The 26,900-nt window shown below is 38.2% G+C and overlaps 1 protein-coding gene across 2 annotated transcripts in view; it reads left to right on the forward strand.

The window, feature by feature from the left end:
- The window catches only part of ROBO1 (roundabout guidance receptor 1), a 581,397-nt gene that overhangs the window by 19,946 nt on the left and 534,551 nt on the right, over positions 1–26,900 (forward strand). The window lies entirely within an intron of this gene.

A 26,900-nucleotide genomic window follows, 5' to 3' on the forward strand; every position in this document is an offset into this window, starting at 1 on the left:
TACTGTATATGCTGCACAACTGCTTATGTGCTGTATGCCAGGACAGAATGTTTTTCTCTAACTTCTGTTGAAATGAGATACATCAAATAGAAGATGGATATTTTAAAACAGTAGTTATTGTGACTGTGATTTCTTTTTCTGAATATTTCATATTCCCTCTCATTCCTCAGTCCTTCATTCAAATAGTTTTATCAGATCTTACCAACTGTTTATAGTGCCTAAAGAATTCATGAAACAGTTTATAATCCACTGGAGAAGTTGAGGATGTCATATACTGATTTGCGTTATCCCAGAAAGTGTGTAACTGTACAATTATGTTTGACAATTTAAGGGAACAAAGATTTGCCAATAGGCCACATAATGCATCATTAACCAGAACACCCATATTTGGGAGCACATTAGACTTACTGAAGCACTACACAGAACATTTGCACTAAAGATAATAGCCATTGATGAAAAACTGACACTGTGATCATTAGTTCTGGTTTTTAATTTGCTCTCAGGCACTCGGGACTTTGTGCACCTGAAGAGAGAAAGCTGAGAAAAACTTTGATGAGCACTCATTCTTTTCCTATTATTCTATTTATGTCATACAATCCATGGGTCATCTCCTGACCACCTATTTTCTAAACTTGTTCCAAATTATTTAACCCCTTCTACATTGGCATGGTAAAGTAAGTTGTCCTTGCCAAGGTATGTTGTTTTTAATGTTTGGTCTTAAAAATGCATTTCTTTACATTGTAAGTGAGGAAGAAGTGGGATAAGCTAAATTTTCTTCTTGCTGTTTCTCTCCTCCTAAGTTAATTTAGAATGTTCTACTACAATACATTTACTTTCCCTGCTACTAACATATCCTCCAGGGCTAGACAAGTCCCAGGAACTGAACCTCTTCAGTTTTTAATGCTTCTTGTTTATAATATCACATTTTGGGGGGAAATTGTTCTGAAACAACTTTAGAGTGATATTCGTTGGGGTCAATGTTGTGAATGCTCAAAATATAGTTCTAGTTCTGCTTAGACACAAAACTATTCTCAAAACACCCGTCTTACCATCTTTCTTTCTAAATTCCTGCTACACTTATTGCACATAAATTTAAGAAAGGTGTGGCTTTTATTATTATTTTACTGTTTTGAAAATTAAATTATGCAGTACCTTATTTCTATATGAAATTATAAGCCCAGGAATCTTGCATGTTGTAAAGCAAAAGAAACTTAACTGGCTATAATCTTATTTCATGGTTCAACAAGGAAACATCCTGATGCAACATCAGCAAACTAGTTTGTAAGTGGAAGTTAGTGGTCCATCTGAGTGAAGCTAGATAATAGTTTGTCGACTATCTGGTTATCACTTGGGATATTAAGCATGCATTGCTGAAAGTGATGAAGCATTGTCTGACTAATTTGCAGGTCACCTTTCAGTAGTTAATCTGTATAGATACTTCTCTTTCTTTACTGCTAAACTGCTGTCAAGTTTCTTGGGAAGCACAAGGAGGAGGAGAAAGATAATGTACAAAAGGAAGAGTGGAAAACTATCAGGTTTTACGCAACAAACCATTTTGTTGCCAGGTATTCACCAATGCGATTCCCCCCCCCCCCCCGATGTATTTTGTCCTTCTGAAAAGAACCATTTTAGTGCAGCTTATGACAGTGTCTTCTAATGGATCCTGGAACCCCAAATGTATTCTGAGTATATTTGTAAACAAAACTAATTTAACTAAAGTTCCCCCCCCCTTCAGTCCCAGCACGTACCACTGCAGGCTGGTGCTAGCCATTCATCAGCGTTGGAAAGGGTTGAGGAAAGAGCTGCCAAAATGATCAAGATGATGGAGCAACTCCCCTTTGAGGAAAGCCTGGGGCATTTTGGGATTTTAGAGGAAAGACAAGGAAGATGTTGCCTGATAGAAGTTTATAAAAATTACGCATGGCATGCAGAAATTGAATAGAGAAAATTTCTTCTTTCAGAGCATGATAACTTGCAGATATTCAGTGAAACTGAATGTTGAAAGATTCAGGACAGATAAAAGGAAGTATTTCATGCCGTGCATTGTTAAACTATGGAATTCACTCTCACAGGAGGCAGTGATGGCTACCAAATTTGATGGCTTTAAAAGATGAGACAAATTCATGGAACATAAGGCTATAAATGGCTACTAGCCATGATGTCTATGCTCTGCTGCTGAATACCAGTTGCTAAAAACTGGAGGAGAGTAGAGTGCTCTTTTGCTCATGTCCTGCTTGTGGGTTTCCCACATTAATCTGGTGGATGCCTGTGAGAATAGGATGCTGGACTAGATAGGCCATTGTGTGGATCCAGCAGACTCCTAGGTTCTTACATCATGGAGTAAGGTGCATGCTTGTAGTACCATCAGCATACATCTGTGAAGATTGGCTGTGCTCACATATCATGATAAGTCATGCATGTGGTAATATCATACATGTGATACCATCAGCACCCATCTGCCAACATTGGTTGTGTTCACACATCCCAATAAACCAGAAATAACCATCGTCATAAATATCAGAGTTGCTCATTTATCTTGAAAAATGGATAAATAAAAGGGGTGTCCACAAGGATATTTTGGTGCTACCTGTGCTGAATCAAATCAGCAAGTGCTTTACTATTTTAGCAAAGGTGATATGGATCTAATTACTCTTGTTCATCACTCACATTAAGTTCAAAGGACTTTATCTGAAAACCATAATGGCCATCAAAATCAACAGATGTGATCCATTATAATAAAGGATTTGGCACAAACTTAGTACGGTATTTGGAAGTACATTTGTACTGAAGAGAAGTTATAGTCTGCCTTCTGGAGACCATCATTCTAAACTTAATTAGCACCCATGTCCTAGCAAAGTTGGCTTTATACTTCATGAATGGGCAAAATTCCTATGAAACAGATGGACATGTGTGCTGGTATATTAGAGAGCCAAAATTTGCATTCTGTTTGAATATCATCAACCGGAATTCCCTTTAGGCATGTATGAATTTGCAAAACAGAAGATCTTCTGAGTGATGAGCAAGAGCTGCTTTAAGTTTCTGTCTCCAAATTAGGTGAAGATAAGGAAGAATGCAAACAGCAGATATTTGGTGCCTTAGTGTTATGTTATGGAAGTGAAAATAACATTTTAGTAATACAATCAAATTATTTTGCAGAATCTTAGTTTTCTTCACTATATCTGTATAAACAGAGAGTTTTAGTGTTTTGTTGCAGAAGCCTTTGTATTCCTGCTCAATGAAACATTGAGGAGAAAGGAAATGACAAATAACACCTCATAAATAAGAAATGAAACCTGTAAATATGTTTTATGATTATTCTGCATCCTTTTAACATGCACGTAAGTTAATCCAAAGTAGCATCTCTTCCTTTGTTCGAACAGTTAGTTGGTGAGGTGTAAGCACAATAAAATCTAAAGTATCCAAGAGAGGATGCTCTTATCCTCTCGCCAGTTGCAAATGCAGGCTGTAAATATAAACTAGAATAGTCTTTACCAATTGACAAGGGGTGCATTATTCCAAGTCGCTGTGTATTATGTGTGAAGAGTGCCGCAGCTGTGTCATTGGTGAGGTTAAAAGGTGTTAGCGCTTGCATCTTTTAAATGAACATAGTAAATGAAAGTGAACAATTAAGTAAGAAATTTGGCTTAGTATCTGTGCATGCTGTGTTTTATTGTGGTGTTGCCAGCTTCTTTGAATGAAAATATAAGAGCAAATTAAACAGCTTTATGAACTCGCAGGAGGAGCAGTTGTTCTAGTGGCTTTCATACAAATGTCTAATTAATTCTTGAAGTAACCCAAATTGTCCTTTTGTGATCAGTGAATGGGAATTTGCAAAAGAATCTGTGCAGATGAAACTAAGTGAAATGGGACATGAGATTTAATGATTTAGCTGGCAGTTCGCAGTTGCTGGGACCAGGAAATTTTAGTTAGTTTTCTCATTAATATTACATTAGTAAGTTAATGAAACATTTGGGTGAATATATTATAAGTAATAGAGGCATTAATGTTATTTTTGAACACTCAATTATGCTAATTGGCATCTGTTATTTTGTCTCCAAATATAACCCTCAGCTGAGAAAATACAAAAATAAACAGCTAAAGATGGACATTCATTTAGTAAAACTTTAAATTTATAGTGTGACTTTTTAGTTGTTTGTTTAAGGAAAACACATTTCCAGAGTGTTCTATAGTCTTGCTTAAATAATAGAATAATGAGCATCTGCGTATCTAGAGATCAACTGGTACTCAGAGGTTGGCAAGATGAAAGGACCTACTGATGGCATCTTGCTGTGTGTGTCCCCAAACCTGGAGCTGGTGCAGACGGGGTGAACATCAGAGGAGGTGGAGACAGAGGCATACCTAGAATCCCTTGCACCTCCACCCTGAGAAAAAATAACTTTACTGCAGTAGCAACATTAGAAAGCAATACATTTTATGTACCTTCAGTGGTTTCACAAATCCCTAGGTGTGCCTCAGGGTGGATATAGGACAAAGGGGCAAGAACATAAGAAGAGCTTTACTGGATTGAATTTAAGGTCCATCTAGTCCAGCATTCTGTTCTCACGCATGTGAGTCTAAGCAACTGCCTCTGAGAGAGGGGAAAGAATAGTCATTATGGCTACCAGTCACTGAGAGCCATAGTTCTTTATTAAAACTAAATTCTATACTCCCACTCTGGAAGAATGGCAGATGCAATTGATGGACTATATGGACCTAGCAGAAATGACTGGCAGAATCCGAGATACAGGAGAAGAACAAATAGAAGAAGAATGGAAGAAATTCAAAGATTATCTGCAAAAACATTGTAAACTGTATGAATGTTAATATGATGCAGGATATTGAGACAAAGTGGCATTGGTGACAAAGCTGAAGGAATGTGCAAAGATGTTTCATTAGTAACAAATAAGAGAATCACAGTTTAGTTAACCTAAGGATGGAAGATAAAAAGATGGGTTAGCAGCAGGAATGGTTAACTTTAAAAGAAATTAAGACATATTAATCTGGTTAAAATAGGGGAAAAATCTGCTGAAACTAAATTGGAAATTTGAAAACAGAAAAGGGAGATGTGAGGAAGTCCGGAAAGAAAGCTACATAAAACCAAGAATTGAACCTTTTAATTTTGTTTGATTTTTGTTTTGTATTGTTTGTTTGTATTGTTGTTGTGATGTTTTGCTTTTTGTGTTACTATAAAATTTGTTGAAACTTTAATAAAAAATTATTAAAAAATAAAATAAAACTAAATTCTATACAATTTCAGATAACGTATATACAATGCTACACATGTTCTTTAAAAACTACAATTATGACTATAATTATTTGTCCACCTTCCTGTGGGTGGATCATAATGAACCTGAAATTCATTAAATAAATTCATTAAATGAAATTCAGTAAATATATATAAATTGTGATCCCTTTGGGGAGGGCTTTGCCTTGAAGTGTGGCATATAATTTTCAGTTAAAAATAGGAAAAATGCAGCCTATATAATATATATTGATTTTATATTAATTTCTGTCTTGGAAACTTTATTTTAAAAATTAAAGTAAAGCACTTTTATCTTATTATTTTAAAACCTGTGGCTTCAAAACTTGTGGGACAGGGTTAGCAGAGTGATCCAGAGCATGTATTCTACCATAACATATGCAAAACAAATTCTTGTCCCCCCCCCCATGAAGAATATACATTGGACTAGATGATCCTAGTGGTCCCTTCCAGCTCTACTTTTCTATGATTCTGTGACAGTGCAGTCTGAACCTTGTCTTATCAGACGTCTTGTTGAATTCAATTGAGTTTATTTCCAGGCAAATGGGATTAGGATTGCAACCTAACTAGGAAAATAAATAATGTACAATGAAAGTCTTACTATGTAATTGCAAAGTATATACACTGCTGTTGTCCTTCAATGCCTGCTTAACACAAACACCATGAAGATGAAACAGAACATTGTATATTGCAAATGTAATCTCACTGCTGATTTTTCCTCGATTCTCAATCAGATGCATGCATTTTTAAATGCCTGTTGCTCTGAGTTTGTGTTGCTATTCCTTCTTCTTTGCAAGCTACAGGGAGCATGATCTTTTCATTCCTTTCTGGGCCAATCGGGTGCATAGGTAGGGAGCGGATCGCCACATGCGGCATCATGCCGCATCACCCCCCTGGGCACCCCACATGCCGCATCACCCCCCTGGGCAGATCACCCCATCCCCTGGGAGGATCACCCCACCTCCGGGTGCACAGCATGTGCGCCGCTCCGGGTGCTGAAGCAGCTAGCTCTGCCGCTGTGGTCAATGTGCAGCTTTTGAAAGCAGCAAATATCTCTGTAAGTTCCTTGGTTTGGTTTTATTACTGATATATTAATTTTTCAAGGAGAGGAGGGCTGGCAAACAACTCCTGTGACCTCTATATGGGTGTTGGAAAACTTGGCCTTTTTGTGTGTGTACAGGCAAAAAGTAGGAAAGGAGAAAAGAGGCTTGTGTGGAGAGGCAGGACTGCCTTTTGTGGGGAAGCCAATGTTTCCAGCATTCTTATGCTCTCTGTAATTATTACTAGCATTTTTAGTGTGTGATTTGGATACTTCTAAAACCATTTTGTGGATTTTTTTGTTTTTGTTTTGCAATCAAGCAGTATATAAATTTTGTGAAATAAATAAATACTATATTACATTGCTTACTTTGTAAACATGTCTCAATATATGTGTTTTCCTTGGGATGTTGTAACATGTTTATTAGCATTCTTTATCCATTTGACTTTTTCTTTGATTCATGCTTCTTTCAGAATTTAAGGATCTGAAAACATAATATGGAATTATGCAAAATAATTGATTCCCATTAAGGATAACAGCAAGAAATGATTATAGTTTATTATTATGATGAAAACAAAACATTTAGTGGTATTTTGAAGGTGTGTTAGTTTTTATTCTGAGCTCAGGATTCAACCTTTGGTGATTGGCTGGACAAGGGAGCTGGAGAGGCCTAGTGATGACAGAGTTGTAGTATGTTAGAGACTAGTAAATGTATTAAGTTGCATACATCAATCCATTTCTTCAGAGGCATGAAGCATTATCCTGACTTGCAGCTTCACACACACACACACACACACACACACACGAAGAATCATGAAAGCAGCAAGATCAGAAAAGTACTGACAGTGTCAGTGATTATGTTAATTTACACTGGCTAAAAACAAAACAGTAGTTGATGATATATGTAATGGTTCTAGGGGTTGCTCGTGCGTAAGTCGTCGCCACACCTGGCTGAGTCACCTGGGTGAACCCTTTCTGTCTGGACAGCCACCCATCCGTGGCTCTCAATCGCTGGCAGAATCCGTCAGTGGGCGTTTCTTGAACTTCTTCCAGCAAAGAAGTTCTTTGACTCCAAGTCTCCGCTTACTCTCCCTGCGCGGAAGTCTTCTGCGCAGGGAGGGTGTGGGCAGTGGAGGACCCGTGCTCTCCCCGCTGGTCTCCGGCAAGGAGTCATGGAGCCTCCTCACCGATTCCCCCATCTGCCCCCCTTCTCCACTGGTACTACGCTGATTTCCTTCCCCCGCAGATGGGCTGCTTCTCTCCCTCCTGGGATGCTCTCCGGCATCCCTCTGGAGCCCTCCCTCCTCCTCTGGCTCCGATGGCAGTTCCCTGACAATACAGAAAATCTTGGCTTTGGTAATCCAATTATTTGTGCATGTGTGGGGCTGTTGCAGTCTTCCAGCCCCTTTGTGGGGACATAGAACAGCCTTGACCTGTGTAGTTAAGGTACGGTGGCTGATCAGGAGGAAAAGGAATTTTGAGTTAAGCAAATTCTTGCCGATATAAAACCCAATAAGATTACAGAGCCAGTTCCAGTGGAGTACTGGAGTAACTTGTGAAACTTGCTGCTACAGTATTTGGAACTGATTGTATAGTCTGAAAGGCTCACCCCAACCCCACTACCATTTTGGCTTTATGTTGTTCCCTAGCTCCTTTATCTCTTTATTTAAGCCAGAGGAGCTTACCACAGTGATATCTCGGGATGTCCATTCTTAACCTGAAACTGTTCTTAACCTGAGGTACCACTTTAGCTAATGGGGCCTCCCACCGCCGTTGCACCGCCGCACAATTTCTGTTCTCATCCTGAAGCAAAGTTCTTAACCCGAGGTACTATTTCTGGGTTAGCAGAGTCTGTAACCTGAAGCCTCTGTAACCTGAAGCCTCTGTAACCCAAGGTACCACTGTACTATGTATGAGAGTTAAATGAATTGTTCCTGGTCTGGGAGGTTCTATACCTGCATACCGGGGAATAGGTTTGGTGCCATGTAAATAAAAGAGCCGTTTGTGAAGATAAAAAAATATTTGCACGTTTCATCACAGAACTGATGCAATCTCACATATATAATGGTTAATTATGCTTAGGAAGTATGCCTTTGCTGTCGTTACTAACGCAGTGATATTCATTTGGCTCAGAATCTGTGCTGTGATTATTTAAGTAGGTATAGGATTGGTGTTTCTGCTGTGTTAAATTTTATACTGTCAGCTAATTAAGGCAGAACCTGTCTACAGGCATGTAAGGGTGGAAAACAACGGCTCTGCTGTTTTGTTATGTTGTGTACTGCTTTATTGTATTGGCACAATAATTGTATTTGTTGTTGAATAAATGTGTTACCATCATAATTAGATTTCAGAACACCTTAGAACAATTTATACCTCAACACCTTCCACATGCGCTGTGTGAAGAAGATTTTGGGCATCACATAGCAGGACAGAGTCTCAAACATAGATGTGCTTTCCCAAGCCCACATTCCCAGTATGTTCACACTCCTGTCTCAGCAACGTCTATGCTGGCTTGGTCATGTTCACAAATTGGAAGATGGCAGGATCCCCAAGGACATGCTCTATGGGGAGCTGGGTGCCTTCATCTGTCCAGCTGCAACAAAACATGTCTCCCCTGTTACAGGTGCTGTAACTTTTCAGTGGTTTGACTTTACCCCCGAAGGGGCATTCTTCAATTGTCTCCTGAGACAGATGAATGCCAGCAAAAGCATATGTATAGGATATAACCAGTGCTCTCTATTTTTAGGGGGGGGGGAGTGTCCATGCTTACTATGAAGTTGCTACAGTAAGCCCCACATTTTTAACATTAAAAAAGGTGCCAATACTGAATACCCTTGAGTACCCTCAGATAAAAAAGCACTGCCTATAAGTGAATTCTGTATGGATACTAAACACACACACACTCACATGTCTAAAACAGCATTCAATATATATTTTCCCATAATCTTTCTCATTCCCTTAAACAAGAGAGAGTTCATTACCATCAAAGAAAGCAGTTAATGAGTAGAAGAATGTTTCTACAACTGCATACTGTGTTATTTTCAAAAATCTACATGAATATTGTTGCTTTAAAATGTTATGACAATCAGCTGTCATTAACAGGCTGTTTCCTATCCTATACTCAGCAGGCCTTAGTGAGAGCCAACCTTATCATGATAAATACCATTGTGAAAGATACCATTTGTATTCGCTGTGTGAATACCATGAAACTATACGGAAGACACTATATTACTGTTTGTTTTGTTTGAAAACCAAAACCACTTTTTAAGCTACCTCCTTATCCACATTATTTTATTTCCTCCTTGCTTATACTGTTATTTTTATTGCTCTTTTCAGTAAATATTTTTAATGCAACCAGAATAATATACTTCTGGCAGCTTATGCAATCATTCAGTCATGAGCAGGTGAAAATTACCACACCTTTGAACTGACTACCTCAAGATGTATTGCAGATTCTTGACACTTTAACAAAGTTGCCTAAATTGCTGCCACTTCTGTGTCAAAATCCTTCTATATAATCTTCTAGATTCCGACAATGTACAGTGTCATAGAAAATACATAAAGGATAGAATGAATTGTTTAAGGTCATAGGGATCAATCTTTCCTAGCTTATGTTTCATTGCAGTCAATTGGAACATCTCTATGAATAGAATTGGCCCAAATCCTGCACAAAGTTTTATAGGAACGCTAAATTCTCTATAATAGCAGTCTTGAAATGGAGGTAATTGTTTCATGTCAGATTCACAAAGACAGATGTATGTAGGGGACTGGAATGGAGCTGTGTTCTTTAATATCATTGACTTTTAGTTTAGGCAGCCTATGTCAAATAGCTCCTTAATGGCTTTAGTTTCTTTCACTACTCTTCTTCAATATTATTTTTGTGGGTCTTTTGCTCATGTCTGTACTCTCTAAGGCTGTGACTGACAGCTTTTTAAAGCTGGCTATGCTTGTCACAGCTGCCTGTCAGCTGCACATCACTCTTTTTCTATACCTTTTACCCATTCGTTTTGGTGTTCATTTCAGAACATCACCACAGAAGCAGCTGTAAAGTCTGTGGCTGCAAGACCTACTGGAAACTATTAGAAATGAGAAGAAAGCTCCAGTAAAAATGCAAGGTGTAGTGTGCACACACAACAGCAGTGTTTGCTGAGCCACTTCCATGGCACAGTTTGTTGGTATTGTAATCATGCTTAAGTCCTAATGAATATGCTTGGGTATTACTAGCAGTACGCCTCTTGACAAAATAGCCTTTCAGGCAGAATGGAGACTGGCAAACATAGCAATTATAATGTAATCAGATATATCCCAAAGTAGCTCCGCTGCATGGCAAATGTGAGATTTGAGAGAAGATTTCATTATGCAAACAACCATGATATTATGCACATCAAAGACAAAGCTTGCTTCTCCAAATTAATTCCTAATATACATGGGTGCAGCTCTTGGCATTAGTGGAATTGTTTTTGCTTGTGCCAATATAGAGCAGAGACCAGAAGATCTGCAAAAGAGTATTTTCTGAAATAAAATTGGTAGGAATAAATCGAAATCTGGGTCACCAAAGGCAACACCAGCCAGGTCTTTTGATTCAAGTACAATTGTTATAGTCCAAAATTGAATTCTGAACTATATTCTATGGCCTCTGCAATCTAGATCATGCTCAATTATTTCAACCTCTGCATTTTGAATTGTGCATCTTTATTGTAAGAATATAAATTAGTTTTTTTTAATACTATAAAAAGGGGGCTGTAACTTAACTTTCAGAAGCTCATGCCTGAAAAATGATCTGTGACTAATTGGGCTGTTCCCTTTGCTGCCTCCTGGATTTGAAATTAAATCTTTCAGAGCTGTTCATTTATATTCAGAATGCAGAAGGTTTCCAGATAATTTCAATCATAGTATGAAGTCTGTGAAATAGCATCCATGGTTATTTTGTAGAAATTTACAATACAAATTTTCAGACTGAATTATTTAGATCATAATAAAGATTAGATGGTTATATTGATCATACTTTATCACTTAATCTTTATCACAACCATAATATTTCAGAAGGTTAATATGGCCACCCTATGCCCTATTACAACAGCTGGGATATTTCCAGTTTGAATTCAGTGAGATATGGGATGTATACAAGCATACATATAACTTGTAAATTGTCTAGCTTTTTGGAGAGAAATTATAATTGCCTTTCTGTATTCAGCATTGCTCGAACTTGCAAGTAATGTAAACTCCTAAGTCACAGATAACGGAACCCCTGTACTGCTTCAGCCAGATAATTTGGCCTAACACTGACTAGGATTTTTAAACCAAACTACAATTTTTAGTGGCACCAGAATACTCTTCTTGTTTTCAAAAAATACTTGGTGATCTGCAATCTATATTAATTACTGCTGATATGGTATTTCTAGATGAGGACAAATTCAAGGCAAAGGTTCTCCGGGTTTGATATATCTACCATCTAATACAACTAAATATAGGAAATAGGGTTGTCATATTTTGAAGAGCATAAAAGAAGACAGCCAAAGCCACTGCCAGCCTGAAAGAGGTGTGCGCGGCTGCTGCCTTGAAGACCACAGCCAAGAGAACTGGCCAGTATTGGAGGATTCCTCACCTTTTTTCACATAGAAGTCTGTAGGAGGTTAATGGTGTATCAATGCTAGGCCCAAAACTATAGAAGGCCAATCATGACTTGGTGAATCATTAATTACTATACAAGCTGCCATTACAATGGATATTATTAATCAGCCTGTTCTCTATTTTCCTGTGTTTGCAATTTCTTTGCCAGACATAATAGGTCCTCGTCGTCTACTATCTTTGCAAATGAGACCTATTCAATTGTAATGCTAGTAACGAAGAACAGTTCTATCTAGCATTCACTGATTGCACTATGGCAGAATTTCATTCACGACCCACAAATTATCACTGGATTTTTCTAATTTATACAGTCCACGTCTAGATTTATTCATTCAGTATCCTGTGTTTGGAAGGGGAACACCCCTCCCATGCAACTCTTTTGCCCCCCCTGCTTTGCAAACAGGGACAAATAAGAAAAACTAAAAGCACTTGGATGCGGCAGCCACCTAATGCTACTTTGCTATTTTCCTTCATTAGCTTTAACTCTAATCATTTAAATCAGTTTTAGTTTAGACTGACTTGGCTACAGGCCATAACAAATAAACTGAAATAATTAAATATTTGCCTTTCAATAGCATGCAGAGTGATGCGGACATTTTTATCATGAAATAAAAACAGCTTGATACAAAACAAAAACAGTTTATCCCTAGTTAAAAGAACCCAGCAGGAAATAGCAAAAGGCAAGAGGAGATATTGTACTGGAAGGGATAGATGGCAGCTCTGTCAGCAGGGGGAAATGTAGCCAAAATTTCCTGAACATATTCACTTCAGTTTACTGAGTGGACTGATTTCAACAGTGAACTTTTCCATTCAGACTTCACAAATGACTGGCAAGTGTTGTGAGCACTCCATGTGTAAAGCGAGGAACTGTAACATTTCTGTCAAGAATTAAAAAGCCATTCTCAAAAGGCAACCTCTTCAAAAAAGGCAGCCCACTGATAGTGGGCAGCTGCTGCTGTACCTCTGCTGTTCTACACAACAGGGAACATGTTAGTAAAAGCTTCGTACGGTGTAGAGTAAAATGGGTTCTCCATCTCTTCCTTGGCATACTTTGTAGTTCTATAATCACTGCCGCCACTTTGAACTGGATATTTGCAAATCATTTATGCAGAAAAATTGAAGTACAAGTAAGTGGGAAATGTTGTTTAGTGTTAGTTGTTCTGCTTTTTGCGCTTTCCCCCCAGAGGAAACATATCATGGTTTAGAAAATAGTTTATGAAGCTGCTATCTATCTATCTATCTATCTATCTATCTATCTATCTATCTATCATCTATCTATCTATCTATCTATCTATCTATCTATACAGCTTTTCCAAGAGTGAAAACATTTTTGTGCAGTTTATGTTGTATTTTTGGGATATATAATTTTGGATAAGGATATACAACACATTATGGACTCAGCTATACAGCTGCAAATAAAACGTTTTAAGTGCAATATACAATGCAACACTAGATGGCAAGGGTGAGCCTAATGGAGAATTCAATGTATTTTAAAAAACGCTTTAAAAAAAGCATTTTCAGAACGGTTTTTATGTGTGTAGATGCCACCATTGTTGCTTAAAGTCATTTCAAGACTGTACTGAATTATATTCCCCTGCATTGCTGACTCCTGTTCTAATTTTAAGTGCAAAGCCACATTGGGTGCCACAATGAGCCAAAAGGTGGAATATAAATCTTTTAAACAAATAATTTTTAGGTATTTCGCCTTTCCAAACCTCACATGGTTGCTAAGGATGTATAGGCTTCTTCTATACTTTCTCTGCCTAGGGATGTCATTTGTTCCTGGAATTCCAATGACTTTCTCCAGGAAGAGTTAATGGTACTTCTCGTCAACCAACAGTAATACTGTAAATCTCAGAGAAAAGAACATTATTTATCAGAAGACTGGGGATCTAAATGAAATTCTTGAATTGCACATGGAATTGCCTTCTTCTAATTCCTGAATCCAGCATGGGTTCAGTTCCTGGAATAGCCAGACTAACTTCCTGGTGATGTAATGGCCCTCTGAGTATGGGCAATTAAGGTAACAAAGGAAGTGGCTCTGTGCCAGATAACAAATGAGTGCTCCTCCTCAACTTGCAGGTAGTTAGAAAGAAAAAGGTCAGAGTTTAGATTTGGTGCTGTGAGGTAGAAGCTGTACGCAAGGTGCAGGCTGAAACCTGTGAGACAGAACCATGCCTGATCTCTGCTTGAGTCCAAGTCTGTTGTTGTGGGAGAAGCAAGACCCACTTGTGGTGTTAATGCTGTGAGCCCCTCCATTGTAGGCTCAGTCTTGGGTTGGTTTTTTTGTGGGGTTTTGCATTCCTTGGGGGGGTCACCCCCCGATAATTCAGATGCTGTTAATATCTTCGATTTCTGTAAATATTATTTGACTCAGTGTAACTTCTTTCTGAATCTTTTGTGCATTCTTCAACCTCCTTGTTTTTCCTTTTCACTACTATTTCTCTGGAAGATCTTTTTGTTATTTTTAACTCCATCTAAGACCGCTATCTTAGTTCTTTTCCTTACTACTTTTTGCTTTTATTTTGGCTCAGGAAAATGATTTTTATCTTATTTTGAAGACAATTTAATTCATGTTGAGATTAATGTGTGTGATTTTTGAAATTAATCCACTTTATTGTTTTGTTGCTTTTAAAATAAGCAGTAAGAGTTTAATTTTAGTTTTGTTGTGTGCTAATATGTCACTTCACACTGTGATGATGGCTCTCATATGGTACCCCTATGTCATATGGACAGAAGAGCTGTCCTTAAGAAAATATTTCTCATGCTTTGCACTTTTTTTATAAATAGATGATACCATTTGCCTGTCCATTTTGGCATTTTTATGAGTTGAACCAGTCTGTCTATGAGACTTACAAAAGCCAACGATAAATCTTTGTGCAATACTGTCTGTGGTTGGGCAGCTAAAAGGCATATCCTAGACTGTTCCCTAATGTCAGATGAATCCCCAGAGTCCTGCACTCTTGTCATATTATTTTCTGCAAATGTTGACACAAATGAAGTGAAGCATTCATTTATATTCATATGCACATGATTATGATAATGGAACAGTTGATGGTAATATTAGTATGTTAACTTCAGTATAAATAATATATACTTTTTATGATAGAAGGTTATTTTAAATGTTAGTTTCCAAAATTGCAATTGCAATTTATTTGTCAGGATGAAATAGAATCTGAATAGTTACACATTAAATTGCATGCTAGCTGGTGTTTTAAGATATCTGTGTATGCATGCAAATGAAATGTGTGCATAATACAGTACTGAGAGAACAGAGCAAAGGGTACCAGCCATTCTCTCCAACTACTTCTCATTCCTAAACTGCACTCAAAGGAACATCAGAATTACTTCATAGAAAACTGTCAGATAACCATAGCAAATTACAATTATTTCATTAATTATAATGTAGTTTGTGGAATTTTAGTAGTTCAGATATATATCCCATGAACAATTATTATGCTTGTTAGTTGTATGTGTGGCAACCCCCCCCCCAATATAGTGGTTTTTAGTCTCCTCTCTTCACATCCAAATTACATTTCATAGCAAGTCTTGCATATTGAATCCAGTATATGCAAACGCAGATAAAGTCTTTAGAGATATCAGCCCAGAGTACACAAATGAACTGAATTGCAGACTTTGTTTCAATTTGAGAAAGAGAAGCAGTGTTAATCCACACTATCTCTTACTAGACATTATGTATCTTGGTTAAATTTTTCATTACATATTAAGCTTAAAGAAATCCCGTTTGTTTCGAAATACCTTTTGACCATAACTGAAGTTATTTCCAGGGACCCAGGTTTCTTTTGAGGAAGGTGAATAGGCAGATGAATGTGAGAATCAATGCTTGTTGTGACATCATTTATTCCCCATATTATACATGTGTCCCCTTCCACAAATAGTCCTAGGTTTTGGCAGTAAAGAAACATTATTGCACCCAGTTAATTTGGAACAAAGCCCAGGCTATGCTCTTTACGTTTTTTCACTTGCTTAAAATATCTGAACTTGATTTTACTTTTTAGTGAACACATACTGCCACAGTGATTTCCAGCACCAATGACGTAAGCTTTGGATATTGGGAACCAATATCCAAGACGTAGTTCAGCAGCAAAGTATGTCTTTTTCATGCAGAAGGTACCTGTTTAATCAGTGGGATGTATATCCAGTTACAAGATCTTGCCGACTGAGTGGGAAATGACTACTTCCTGGAAACCCTGGAAAGTCCCATTTCACTACTAGTAAACCTTGCATTGATGGCACAAGTCAGAATACCTCCCAAAATGCATAAGATGGTTCCTTATAGATGTGCCATGCAAACTCATGCATACCAACTTTGAAGTAAGTCCCACTATGAACAATGAGTTTACCAGCTAGTGAGCGTGATTAGGATTGCTGCCTTGGGTATATGTTCCAAACTGAGAACACTGGGGTGGGGGGAATCATCCCAGGTGTTAAATACAATAGAGATTATCAGTCAGGACCTTGAATGCTGTTAGGCAAAACTGATGCAATAGTATGATGAAATAAGAAATTATTGCCTGTCTACACAGAAGCTGCTGCATATCTGAGAAACTTCATATTTTTACGTATTTTTTTAGAAAGCAAACCAGCTGTTATGAACCTGGTCATGTAACAGGAGTTAATAATTACCTTTACTTCAGTATTTTGAAATTAAAAACTTCATTAAAGTTAAAATTACAACTGTTAAGTTAGATGAACGTGTAAGTGGATGATATGTAGATCATTTAGCTGCCATAAATTTAATCCATCATTTTTCTAAAGTGACAATCATGCTTATCTAAATGTAAATATTCACAGTACATTATAGCTGTACAGAAGATGAACAGCCCTCTTGGGATAGATCCACTTATGCAGCAGAGACTTTCACAGCCTTAGCTGCCCTGCCCTGCTTAAGAAGCTGTTTTTCTGAAATGAAGGGATGAGATGCAGCTTCTGATATTCTCAGACGAATGAGTCTTTTAGACAAGGAACTAAGGAGCCCTGACTTAATGGCTTGTATTTGGGGTGGTGGGGGGGATAGTTTGGGGGGTTTTGCGGGGGTAGGGGTGGAATCCTGACCGAAATTTTAGACTGCCGTCCCAAAGATTGTTACTTGATAATTGGCTTCAATAACTTCATCAGGGCTTCCTGCTAAGTAGATATTACTAGACTTATGCTGCCAATGACTTACAGTGCATGCCTAGGATGCCTGCTAACTCAAAAGTAAGTCCTATTGTTTTGTAAAAGAGTCTGATCTCTCCTTACGGAACATTGTCCCACAAGCTGAATCTACATCTGAACATAGTAATCTTAGACACTCTGCCATATGAAGGGCAATCTCCAAGTCACTTCCATCCCCTTTTTATAGGAACACAGAAACTTGCCTTTTACGGAGTCAGTCTATCTAGCTCAGTATTCTCCACACTGGCTGGAAGCAGCTCTCCAGGGTTTCATACAGTTGTCTATTCCTAGATTGAACCTGGGACCTTATGTGTTGTTAGCAGATGTTCTGCCTGTGAGCTATGGCTCTTCTGCCATGTACAGGAATTTGGTTACTCCAATTTGGTGTGTCAAAAAATACCTAAACATTTTGTAATATACAATATTAATTGCAAATATGCTAGTGTTTCCCCTGAAGCTATTCTTCTCAACATCTTTTTGTTTCTTTGTTCTGCTGTCCTTGCCTACCCTTGATCTTACTGCCCTATAATCAAAATTGTTGTGGGAACCTATTTGATTTAGCCAATGGTACCATAATGCTATGTCTAATGTGATAATGGCTTAGTCTGCAAATCATGCTACGCTAAACCTGGCTTAGTGCTAATGTATGAATGCAGTCACCTGGAATGTTGCTGTTGTTGTTGTTTAGTTGTGTCTGACTTTTCGTGACCCCATGGATCAGAGCACACCAGGCATTCCTGTCTTCCACTGCCTCCCGCAGTTTGGTCAGACTCATGTTTGTAGCTTCTAGAACACTGTCCAACCAACTCGTCCTCTGTCATCCCCTTCTCCTTGTGCCCTCAGTCTTTCCCAACATCAGGGTCTTTTCCAGGGAGTCTTCTCTTCTCATGAGGTAGCCAAAGTATTGTAGCCCCAGCTTCAGGATCTGTCCTTCCAGTGAGCACTCAGGGCTGATTTCCTTCAGTATGGATAGGTTTGATCTTCTTGCAGTCTATGGGACTCTCAAGAGTCTCCTCCAGCACCATAATTCAAAAGCATTAATTCTTCAACGATCAGCCTTCTTTATGGTCCAGCTCTCACTTCCATACATCACTACTGGGAAAACCATAGCTATACGGACCTTTGTCGGCAAGGTGATGTCTCTTCTTTTTAAGATGCTGTCTAGGTTTGTCATTGCTTTTCTCCCAAGAAGCAGGTGTCTTTTAATTTCACGATTGCTGTCACCATCTGCAGTGATCATGGAACCCAAGAAAGTAAAATCTCTCACTGCCTCCATTTCTTCCCTTTCTATTTGCAAGGAGGTGAAGGGACCAGTGGCCATGATCTTAGTTTTTTGATGTTGAGCTTCAGACCATATTTTGTGCTCTCCTCTTTCACCCTCATTAAGAAGTTCTTTAATTCCTCCTCACTTTCTGACATCAAAGTTGTGTCATCTGCATATCTGAGGTTGTTGATATTTCTTCCGGCAATCTTAATTCCGGTTTGGGATTCATGCAGCCCAGCCTTTCACACGATGAATTCTGCATATAAGTTAAATAAGCAGGGAGACAATATACAGCCTTGTCGTGCTCCATTCCCAATTTTGAACCAATCAGTTGTTCCATATACAGTTCTAACTGTAACTTCTTATCCCACATAGAGACATCTTCTCAGGAAACATTTCTTTAAGAACTTGTCATAGTTTTCTGTGGTCGACACAGTCAAATGCTTTTGCATAGTCAATGAAGCAGAAGTAGATGTTTTTCTGGAACTCTCTAGCTTTCTCCATAATCCAGCACATGTTTGCAATTTGGTCTCTGGTTCCTCTACACCTTTGAAATCCAGCTTGCACTTCTGGGAGTTCTCGGTCTACATATTGCTTAAGCCTGCCTTGTAGTATTTTAAGCATAACTTTGCTAGCATGTGACATGAGCGTAATTGTGTGGTAGCTGGAGCATTCTTTGGCACTGCCCTTCTTTGGGATTGGGATGTAGACTGATCTTCTCCAATCCTCTGGCCACTGCTGAGTTTTCCGAACTTGCTGGCATATTGAGTGTAGCACCTTAACAGCATCACCTGGAATACAGGACCTTTTTCAACTATCACTGCTTTTTAGTCTTATATTTGCAATGTGTTTATTCCCTCTTAGAGAGAGAGAGAGAGAGAGTTGTAGTATATCGGAAAAACACACACACCCCTCCGCAAATTCTTTAATCTACACATATATCCAAACCATTACCCCTGGCTAATGGTATGCTATGATAAAGATTCTTTGGATTGAATGATTGCTTATTTCTGTGCCCAGACACAACTGGCACTATCCACAGTCTTCACCCTCCTTGCACCCAAGCAAACTAACAAAGCTTACTAATTTCACTCACAATATAATTTCATGGTATTTTAAAAACTTTATTAGAGAATGTGTGTGCCTGCCTGCATGTGTTTGAAGAAAGCTTAATATAGATGTCATATAATATTTATGTTCTTCAAGGTTTTGTGAGTTTTCTTTTAGTAGAGATAAAGTAAACAAGATTTAAGAGATAAAATCATTTCTGTTTGTGTTGCTGCATCATAAAAAAGCCCTAAATGTAATGCTGCTACAAATTTCAACCAAATGATGCTATATATCTACTCATAAAATGAATAGCAAAATGTGGAATGGAATAAAATGTTAAACTGAGGTATACATAAACTCAGGCAATTTATAGAGCAGACATATCAACAAAGCTCATAACATTGTTTGAGGGATAAAAATAAGTAATGGTTTGACAAATGTGGATATAAAGTCAGCATAAAATAAATATGTGTGTTATGAATAGATAAATCCTTACTTACGATATACTGACCACAACAAAGACCTTTCTCTAGGACAGTAATTATTGTACATATATGAAAGGACCTTCAGAAATAAATTGTTCTGCTTGATGAGGAGGAAAAGCTTGGATCTAAACTATTCAAGGTAGATGTTTATTCTAGGACTGGAAATTGCACATTATTATTCAAAGTTAATTCAGTGAGTTTATTTAGTCCATTTCTTAGGGCATCCAAAACAGCAGCCATGTGGCCAATATTTTTATTTATTTACAATACCCTTCACCAAGTGATCCCAAGAGTCGGTTGGGTTGAGTTGTGTCTTCATGCGCCTATTTTCAGTGGCAAGCATTCTCAGTTGCTTGTCATGGTAAGTCAACACAAAGCACAATTTAGGCAAATAGAAGCATCAGAATTAAATCTGACCACAAAACCAACCTTATGGCCAATCCCACCTTGGATTTTTGAGGAAATGGGAGCAGGTCTCAGTAGTGATGGTAGCAATAAAGGACTAGTAAGAAGTGGATCCTAAGACCCTTAAAATACAATCTGAACAAAATTGGTGAAGCAGCCAAGAGTTTATTTAGTACAATATGTTCTTGCAAGAGCGGGTGTCCAAAGCAGGCACACCCCAGCTTTGGCAAAGCATGAGCTTATATTCCCTATACTCGAAGCACAATTCCCTCCCTTGTCTCCCCATTGGCTGGGTACTACAAAGCACATCATGACCGCCTAATTTCCCTTCTAACATCCCCACCTCTGTTTACATCTCCCACTGCCCTTATTTCACCGCCCTTACCCTTATTTATTATTTCCCTTATTTGGTCTATGTTCCTTTTTGCAGCCAAGCGAAGAAACCACATCCTGACCACCAGCTATAAACATCTCCCGTTATCACGTATGAGTTGATTTGGACTCCCGACATTTGTCTAACTGTTACATTTGTGGTTTATGTGAAAAACAACATCCACATCTCTCACACAACCAAACATTATTCCTGTTCAAACAATATACAGAAACATCTCTCTGCCATGGTATGCTATGCAATTACAACTTCCTAGCCCCACATCCCAAAATAGTGTTGGAGTCAAAGTTTATGTTATGTCCCTTACATTTAAGTATTAAATACAATATTATGTCAAAGGACTAAAGTGTGATTTGTTTTCACAGAGAGAGGAATCGGCTGTGGTTTTTGTTTTAGGATCAACAAATAACTAAAAAGATTTTGAAACTAACATTTGCCATTGGAGCAAACAGAATTTCACAAGGTTTTGCAGGAATGCTATAGAGTAAGACTGAAAAACTGTTTGAATTTAAACAAAAATAGAACATTATATTTAATCTTCAGTTAAAGTGAATTAAAGAAAGCATTCCCTTTATCTTCTAATCACTTCTGCATTTTATTTTACCACATTTTATACAATAAATAAAACCAAGCATGGCCATTCACAGCTAGTTCTCGATATAAGCTCAATATAATTAGGTACATTGCTCTTCAGAATCAGATATGAAACATAAGATACTAAGATATTGCTGCAGGCATGCCTACTAAAGTTATAGAAGAAAGTTATAGAAGAAAACAGCAAGTCTACTGTAAATGACTTGACAGGGTGAAAATCACAGAGAAAAAACAGTCAAGTCTCAAGTCTTGTATGCAGAGAATAAACAATTACATTCCTGCTATCTTTCCTTTTGTCATGATGAGTAAGAAAGGACTAAAATCACCTTGGAAGACCTTTGAAGGTATTGGAAAGATATTGTGTGATGGAACTATTATAAATAGACACAAACAATATCTAAGCTCTCTGAAACCTCTGTGACCACAGAGTTAGAGCAGCATAACAAAGCAAGATGCCACTGATTTTTGCTAAGAATGACTTTGACGGTAGTTGTTGTTTTTTTTAAAAAAAATATGACAAATTATGAGTCTCCCCTTAATTTGGTAGCTATACAGTGGCTTAAAGCTTTTGTAGGATCTGTGTTTCTTTGTTGTGCATCTAGGCTTTATATAATGCATGTTTAGTTTATTCTTGTTAATACTATTTTACAATAAAAAATGTAGTAATCTGGTGAATCCATTTTTACATACCGGTAATCCTAGCCCCAGCATATAAAGGTGGTAATAATATGGACATCTAAGATAAGATAGCCTTTAAAATATGCACCTATTTTATACCTTCTAAATGTTAATCTGCTGCAAGTCTGAATCTCATCCCCAAATTCAGCCCACAGGCATGTGCCATAAGTAGGCATGCATCTATTGGTTTCCATGGGAAGTATGCTGATTAATGGCAGCTGAGGTGATGTCCCACAGTGTAGTGGATTCCTCCCCCCACTTTCTTGGAATTAAATTATGTCCTCACTTCAAACATTGTAAAGTATGTAATACATATGTTGCCCATGGTCATTGAGAGATGACAACTTGGAAGGATAAAGAATATTGTCGCCTATGTTTGGGCAGGTAAGGTGTTGGGGATTAGGATTAATAAATTGAAACTGTGGCAGAAAGGGAAATTGCTTTCTCATATCTTTGTAAATATAATATAGCATGTTAGATGAAGCATAGCCAGAATGGGATGTTTGACTACTCTAATATATGGATGCTTTTCATTAGATGTTCAGCTAGTGCCCCCTGTTCCTTAGTTACAAGATGAGCCACCATTTGATTTCAGTTCTGTTCATTTAAAAATCAGTCATAACCTTCCCTATGGCCCAAACAGCTATCAGTTTCAGTCAGCTGCATTTGTTCTGGGAGAATAGATTTTACATTCCCTTCAAAGCATTAGTAAAGATTAAGAATGGTGTTATTGTTGAGCTTTAAACAAAGCAAAGTGGGCTCTTGGACCTGCTGACTCCTCTTGTGGTGAGAGACAGAGGTAATGTTCTACAGACCTATTGTGCAAAAAGGGTTCTTCATTTCTGAAGTAAGGTTTAAACCAATGTAACAAATTACTCTCCAGGAAGGTAGGAAGGAAGACAATTTCCAGTTGCCTTTTGAAGTTTGAGATTTTGAATACATGTAAGTCATAGCTTGCACTTCAGCTGTGTGTTAAAGTTATGAGCATTCTTCTCTTGGAAGGACTCCGTTCTGTTTGCCATTTGCACAGCCACAACAGATAAAGGGTGCTGGATCATGCTTTTTTACAAACTTTGTGAGGAGAGAGTTTATAAAGAAAATGGAAGTTGAAGCTTGAGTTGGTCTATTTATAGGTTTGTGGGTGTATAAAGGTGCAAGATTGTGTGGGGGTCTGATTCTGCCTGCTTTGGATTTGGCCCTGCCACAACTGATAGCAGTTGTGCAAACAACACATGCACTTTACTAAATACAAAGTTAAATAAATACTAAATTGATAAATTTAGGATTTGTATATCACTTATTCTTTGAAAACAGAAGCAGCCAACTTGAAATTTCAAAACCTGTGTAGAAATTTAGTTGAGGGCAATTTTGAAATAAATGGAACTTATATTATGGTGGTGCGCGGAATCAAGTTGTTAGTTTGGTAGTGGCACACCTCTTAGTTCAGAATGTTGCCTCTGAGTCTCCTTCCCCCAAGGCTGCAGCTGAACTCTGATACTCTGTTGATAAGATACTCCTTTAATTGTTTCTGTGAAAGACCCCTACTTTGGTCATAAAGGTAAAGGTAAAGGGACCCCTTAGGTCCAGTCGTGGACGACTCTGGGGTTGCGGCGCTCATCTCGCTTTATTGGCCGAGGGAGCCGGCGTACAGCTTCCGGGTCATGTGGCCAGCATGACTAAGCTTCTCTGGCAAAACCAGAGCAGCGCATGGAAACTCTGTTTACCTTCCTGCCAGAGCGGTACCTATTTATCTACTTGCACTTGGACATGCTTTCGAACTGCTAGGTTGGCAGGAGCAGGGACCAAGCAACGGGAGCTCACCCCGTCGTGGGGATTCGAACCGCCGACCTTCTGGTCAGCAAGCCCTATGCTCTGTGGTTTAACCCACAGCACCACCCGCATCCCTGCTTTGGTCATAGTCATCAGTAATAATGACATAGGGAGTTTTTCCAAGCCCAAGAGCCGAGCATTACTGGTTCTGTATGCCTGCATCCATCCTGGTCTAAATCACTATTCCCACCTCTTGATCTCTTGCTCTTCCTGCAACAGCAGTGTCACCAATAAAGGAAACACTGAGGAAGTAGGGGACAGGGAGCTTGGGAACCTCCTTCAAGTCTCTCAGAATGAAAATATGAAAATATGAAAATATCTGTCCCTGCTATCAGCCCAACACCAGTCACAAAATGTAAATAGGTAGCAAGGCATCTTTGCTCATTTAGATTGTGGGATGGATAAGAACTCTTGTGGTATGTACTTCCTACTTCCTTAGTAGCAGTGCTGAAGTTTTCCTTCCGCCTTTTCCTTTGCATGGGAGTGACACAAACATCAGATGTGACAGAGAACCAGCAAGGTTCTATACTATATTGTGCTATACACAAATATACATTTATTTCTTCTGACATTTCTCCTTTCATCGAGGAGCCCTTTGACATGATTTGGTCAAATATTTTACAAGTTGATGCACATTATTACTTAGCTGTTTGAACATTTATTATCTAGTAACTTGGTTGCCCAAATCCATATACCATTCTTTAGCAAAAAAAAAAAAAAAAAAAAAAAAAAGATTGAGGAATGTGGTTGTGTTAATGAGAATGAAATGGGCCATTTATCCTGACTCTTTGTTTTCTTTTAGACAGCTTTTCACTTATCAGTTTTTGCCCTCTCATCTCATAATTACTTAATTTTTCTCAATAATCTCTTCTGGGAGACATTTTCAAAAGCCTTTGAAGTATAAATAAATAGTTCTCAGTTGCCTTTACTTCAAAGCATTCTTTCAGAGTAGTGAGACAAGATTTCCCTTGCTGAAAACATAGAGTTAGCTCTATTAAACCATCTGGATGTTCAGTTTATTCTAATTTTAAGTTAATATTTTTGCTAATTAACTAGGTGCATATTTAGCTCATTGGTGTATTTGTGGATCTCCCTAAAAAGCATATTTGTACAAGGGTGTAATGATTTTTGCTCCCATCCACATCATTTGTAAAGTAGCTCACATTTCATTCTAAATATGTTGGGAGCAGAAGTGCATGATCAAGCAGCTGAGATTAAGCATATATTGATTGAAATTCTTGTTTCAGACTGCAAGTGAGGCTAGAATAGTTGACTGCTTCCCTGTATTGTTTTAAATATAACATAGTCTCCTTACATATACAAAATAGTCTAAAACACTGTAGATAGTGCTAATATTTTAACTCTGACATATACATAAATAAAGACTTCCGTACTCAGTTATGGGACAGAGTTGCAGGTACATGGACTTCCATGATTTGTTTCCCCTCAAAATCATTACAATATATCTGGCTGACTTTGGTTTGAAGAGAGAAGCAGCATGAGTGGGTAGAGGAATAGCTGGTTCAGCTTTTTCCTTCCCTGTCATTTGTCCTCTTAAAAAAATATCCCCCTCCTGCTGTCCTCTAAAACACTTTGGTTCAGACCTACTATTAGGCAAGGATCAGACAGCTGATTTTGAGTACAGTATTAGGAAAGGTCAACGAATGGTTACTTTGTTGTTGTTTGTATTTTTGCACACAAGTAGAGGTACCTGTAGGATATTCTGGCTCATATGCAGTGAGTTGGTTATTATCCATAGTGCTGCTGAGAGGTGGGGAGAGATTATATATGTATGTATGTATATGAAGTGCAGTTATTAGGGGACTGGGGGCAATGCATCATCACTATGCAGATTTATTTCTCTGCAAGATCTGAGTCAGGAGAGATTGTGCATGATTTGAACTGTTTGGGTGTAGTGGTGAACTGGATGAGGGCCAATAAACTGAGCTTGAACCCTAGGAAGACAGAGGCACTACGTGTGGGTGGTTCCAGGATTCAGGAGACTGGGAAGTTGCCTGTTCTGACTGGGATTGCACTTCCTCTGAAAGAACATGTTCAGAGTTTGAGGGTGCTCCTGGATCCATCCTTGTCACTTTGAAGGTTCAGGTAGCTTTAGTGGCTAGGACTGCCTTTTACCAGGTATGGTTGGTTGGTATGGCCATTCTTGATGAGGTCTGACCATCATGATTCATGTCAACATTTGATTATTGTCATGTGCTCTATATGACATGAGTCTTGGGGCTGGCCTGCAGGCTCTAGCTGGTATAAAATTATGTGAATAGACTGCTGATTAGGACTATCTCCAGCACACAATTCCTTGCACTGGCTGTCTATATGCTACCAGGCCACATTCAGTGTTCTTTTACTAATTTACAAGCCCTTAAAAACGTGGTTCCAGGCTACCTTAAGACCATATGATTACTTATATCTCTGCCCAATCACTGAGGTTTTAAGGGAATCACATGCCCTCTCCATCTGCTCCAGAGGGTTGAGGAGAAACCTAGAACAGATTTGGGAGGCACATGGGGGAAGGAGAGGGAAAGATCAATTTGTGCAAGTGTGTCCTTTGTTAGAAACAACCCAGTATGAATGTGTGTGTTTACTTTCTCACATCTTATGCAAATCCCATGATGAGTGAAAAGTTCCTTGAGTTTCTTTTGGAAGTTACTGGAAACTAAGGGTATATTTTTGTAATATTTTGTTTATTTGCATCTATACAAGGTAGAGGCTAGAAATTATCTTATTACTGTTATTATTATTTATTACATCACTTATCATCCTTCATTCAAAGATCACAGGGTAGTTTACAATATAAAAATGCAGAAACACATACCATAATAACAAACAATAACAGTAATGTCCTCCCCCCCAGTTTAAAGGGGCACAGATTGTTTAATTAGCCAGAGGCCTGGGAGAAGAGGAATGTACTTGCCTGGCACCTAAAGATACGTAACAAAGATTGCAGTGAGTAAAGACTTTTAATGAGAGTTACATAAATGGTGTTTCTTTAAGAAATACACTAAAGTGGTATGCTATGCAAACTGTGTATGGATATGATTTGGACATAAAAGTTAGCTAAAGGGTATGGAGGTTTAGAT

This window comes from Podarcis cretensis, assembly GCF_951804945.1.
Source record: "Podarcis cretensis genome assembly, chromosome: 4".
NCBI classification, from domain to species: domain Eukaryota; kingdom Metazoa; phylum Chordata; class Lepidosauria; order Squamata; family Lacertidae; genus Podarcis; species Podarcis cretensis.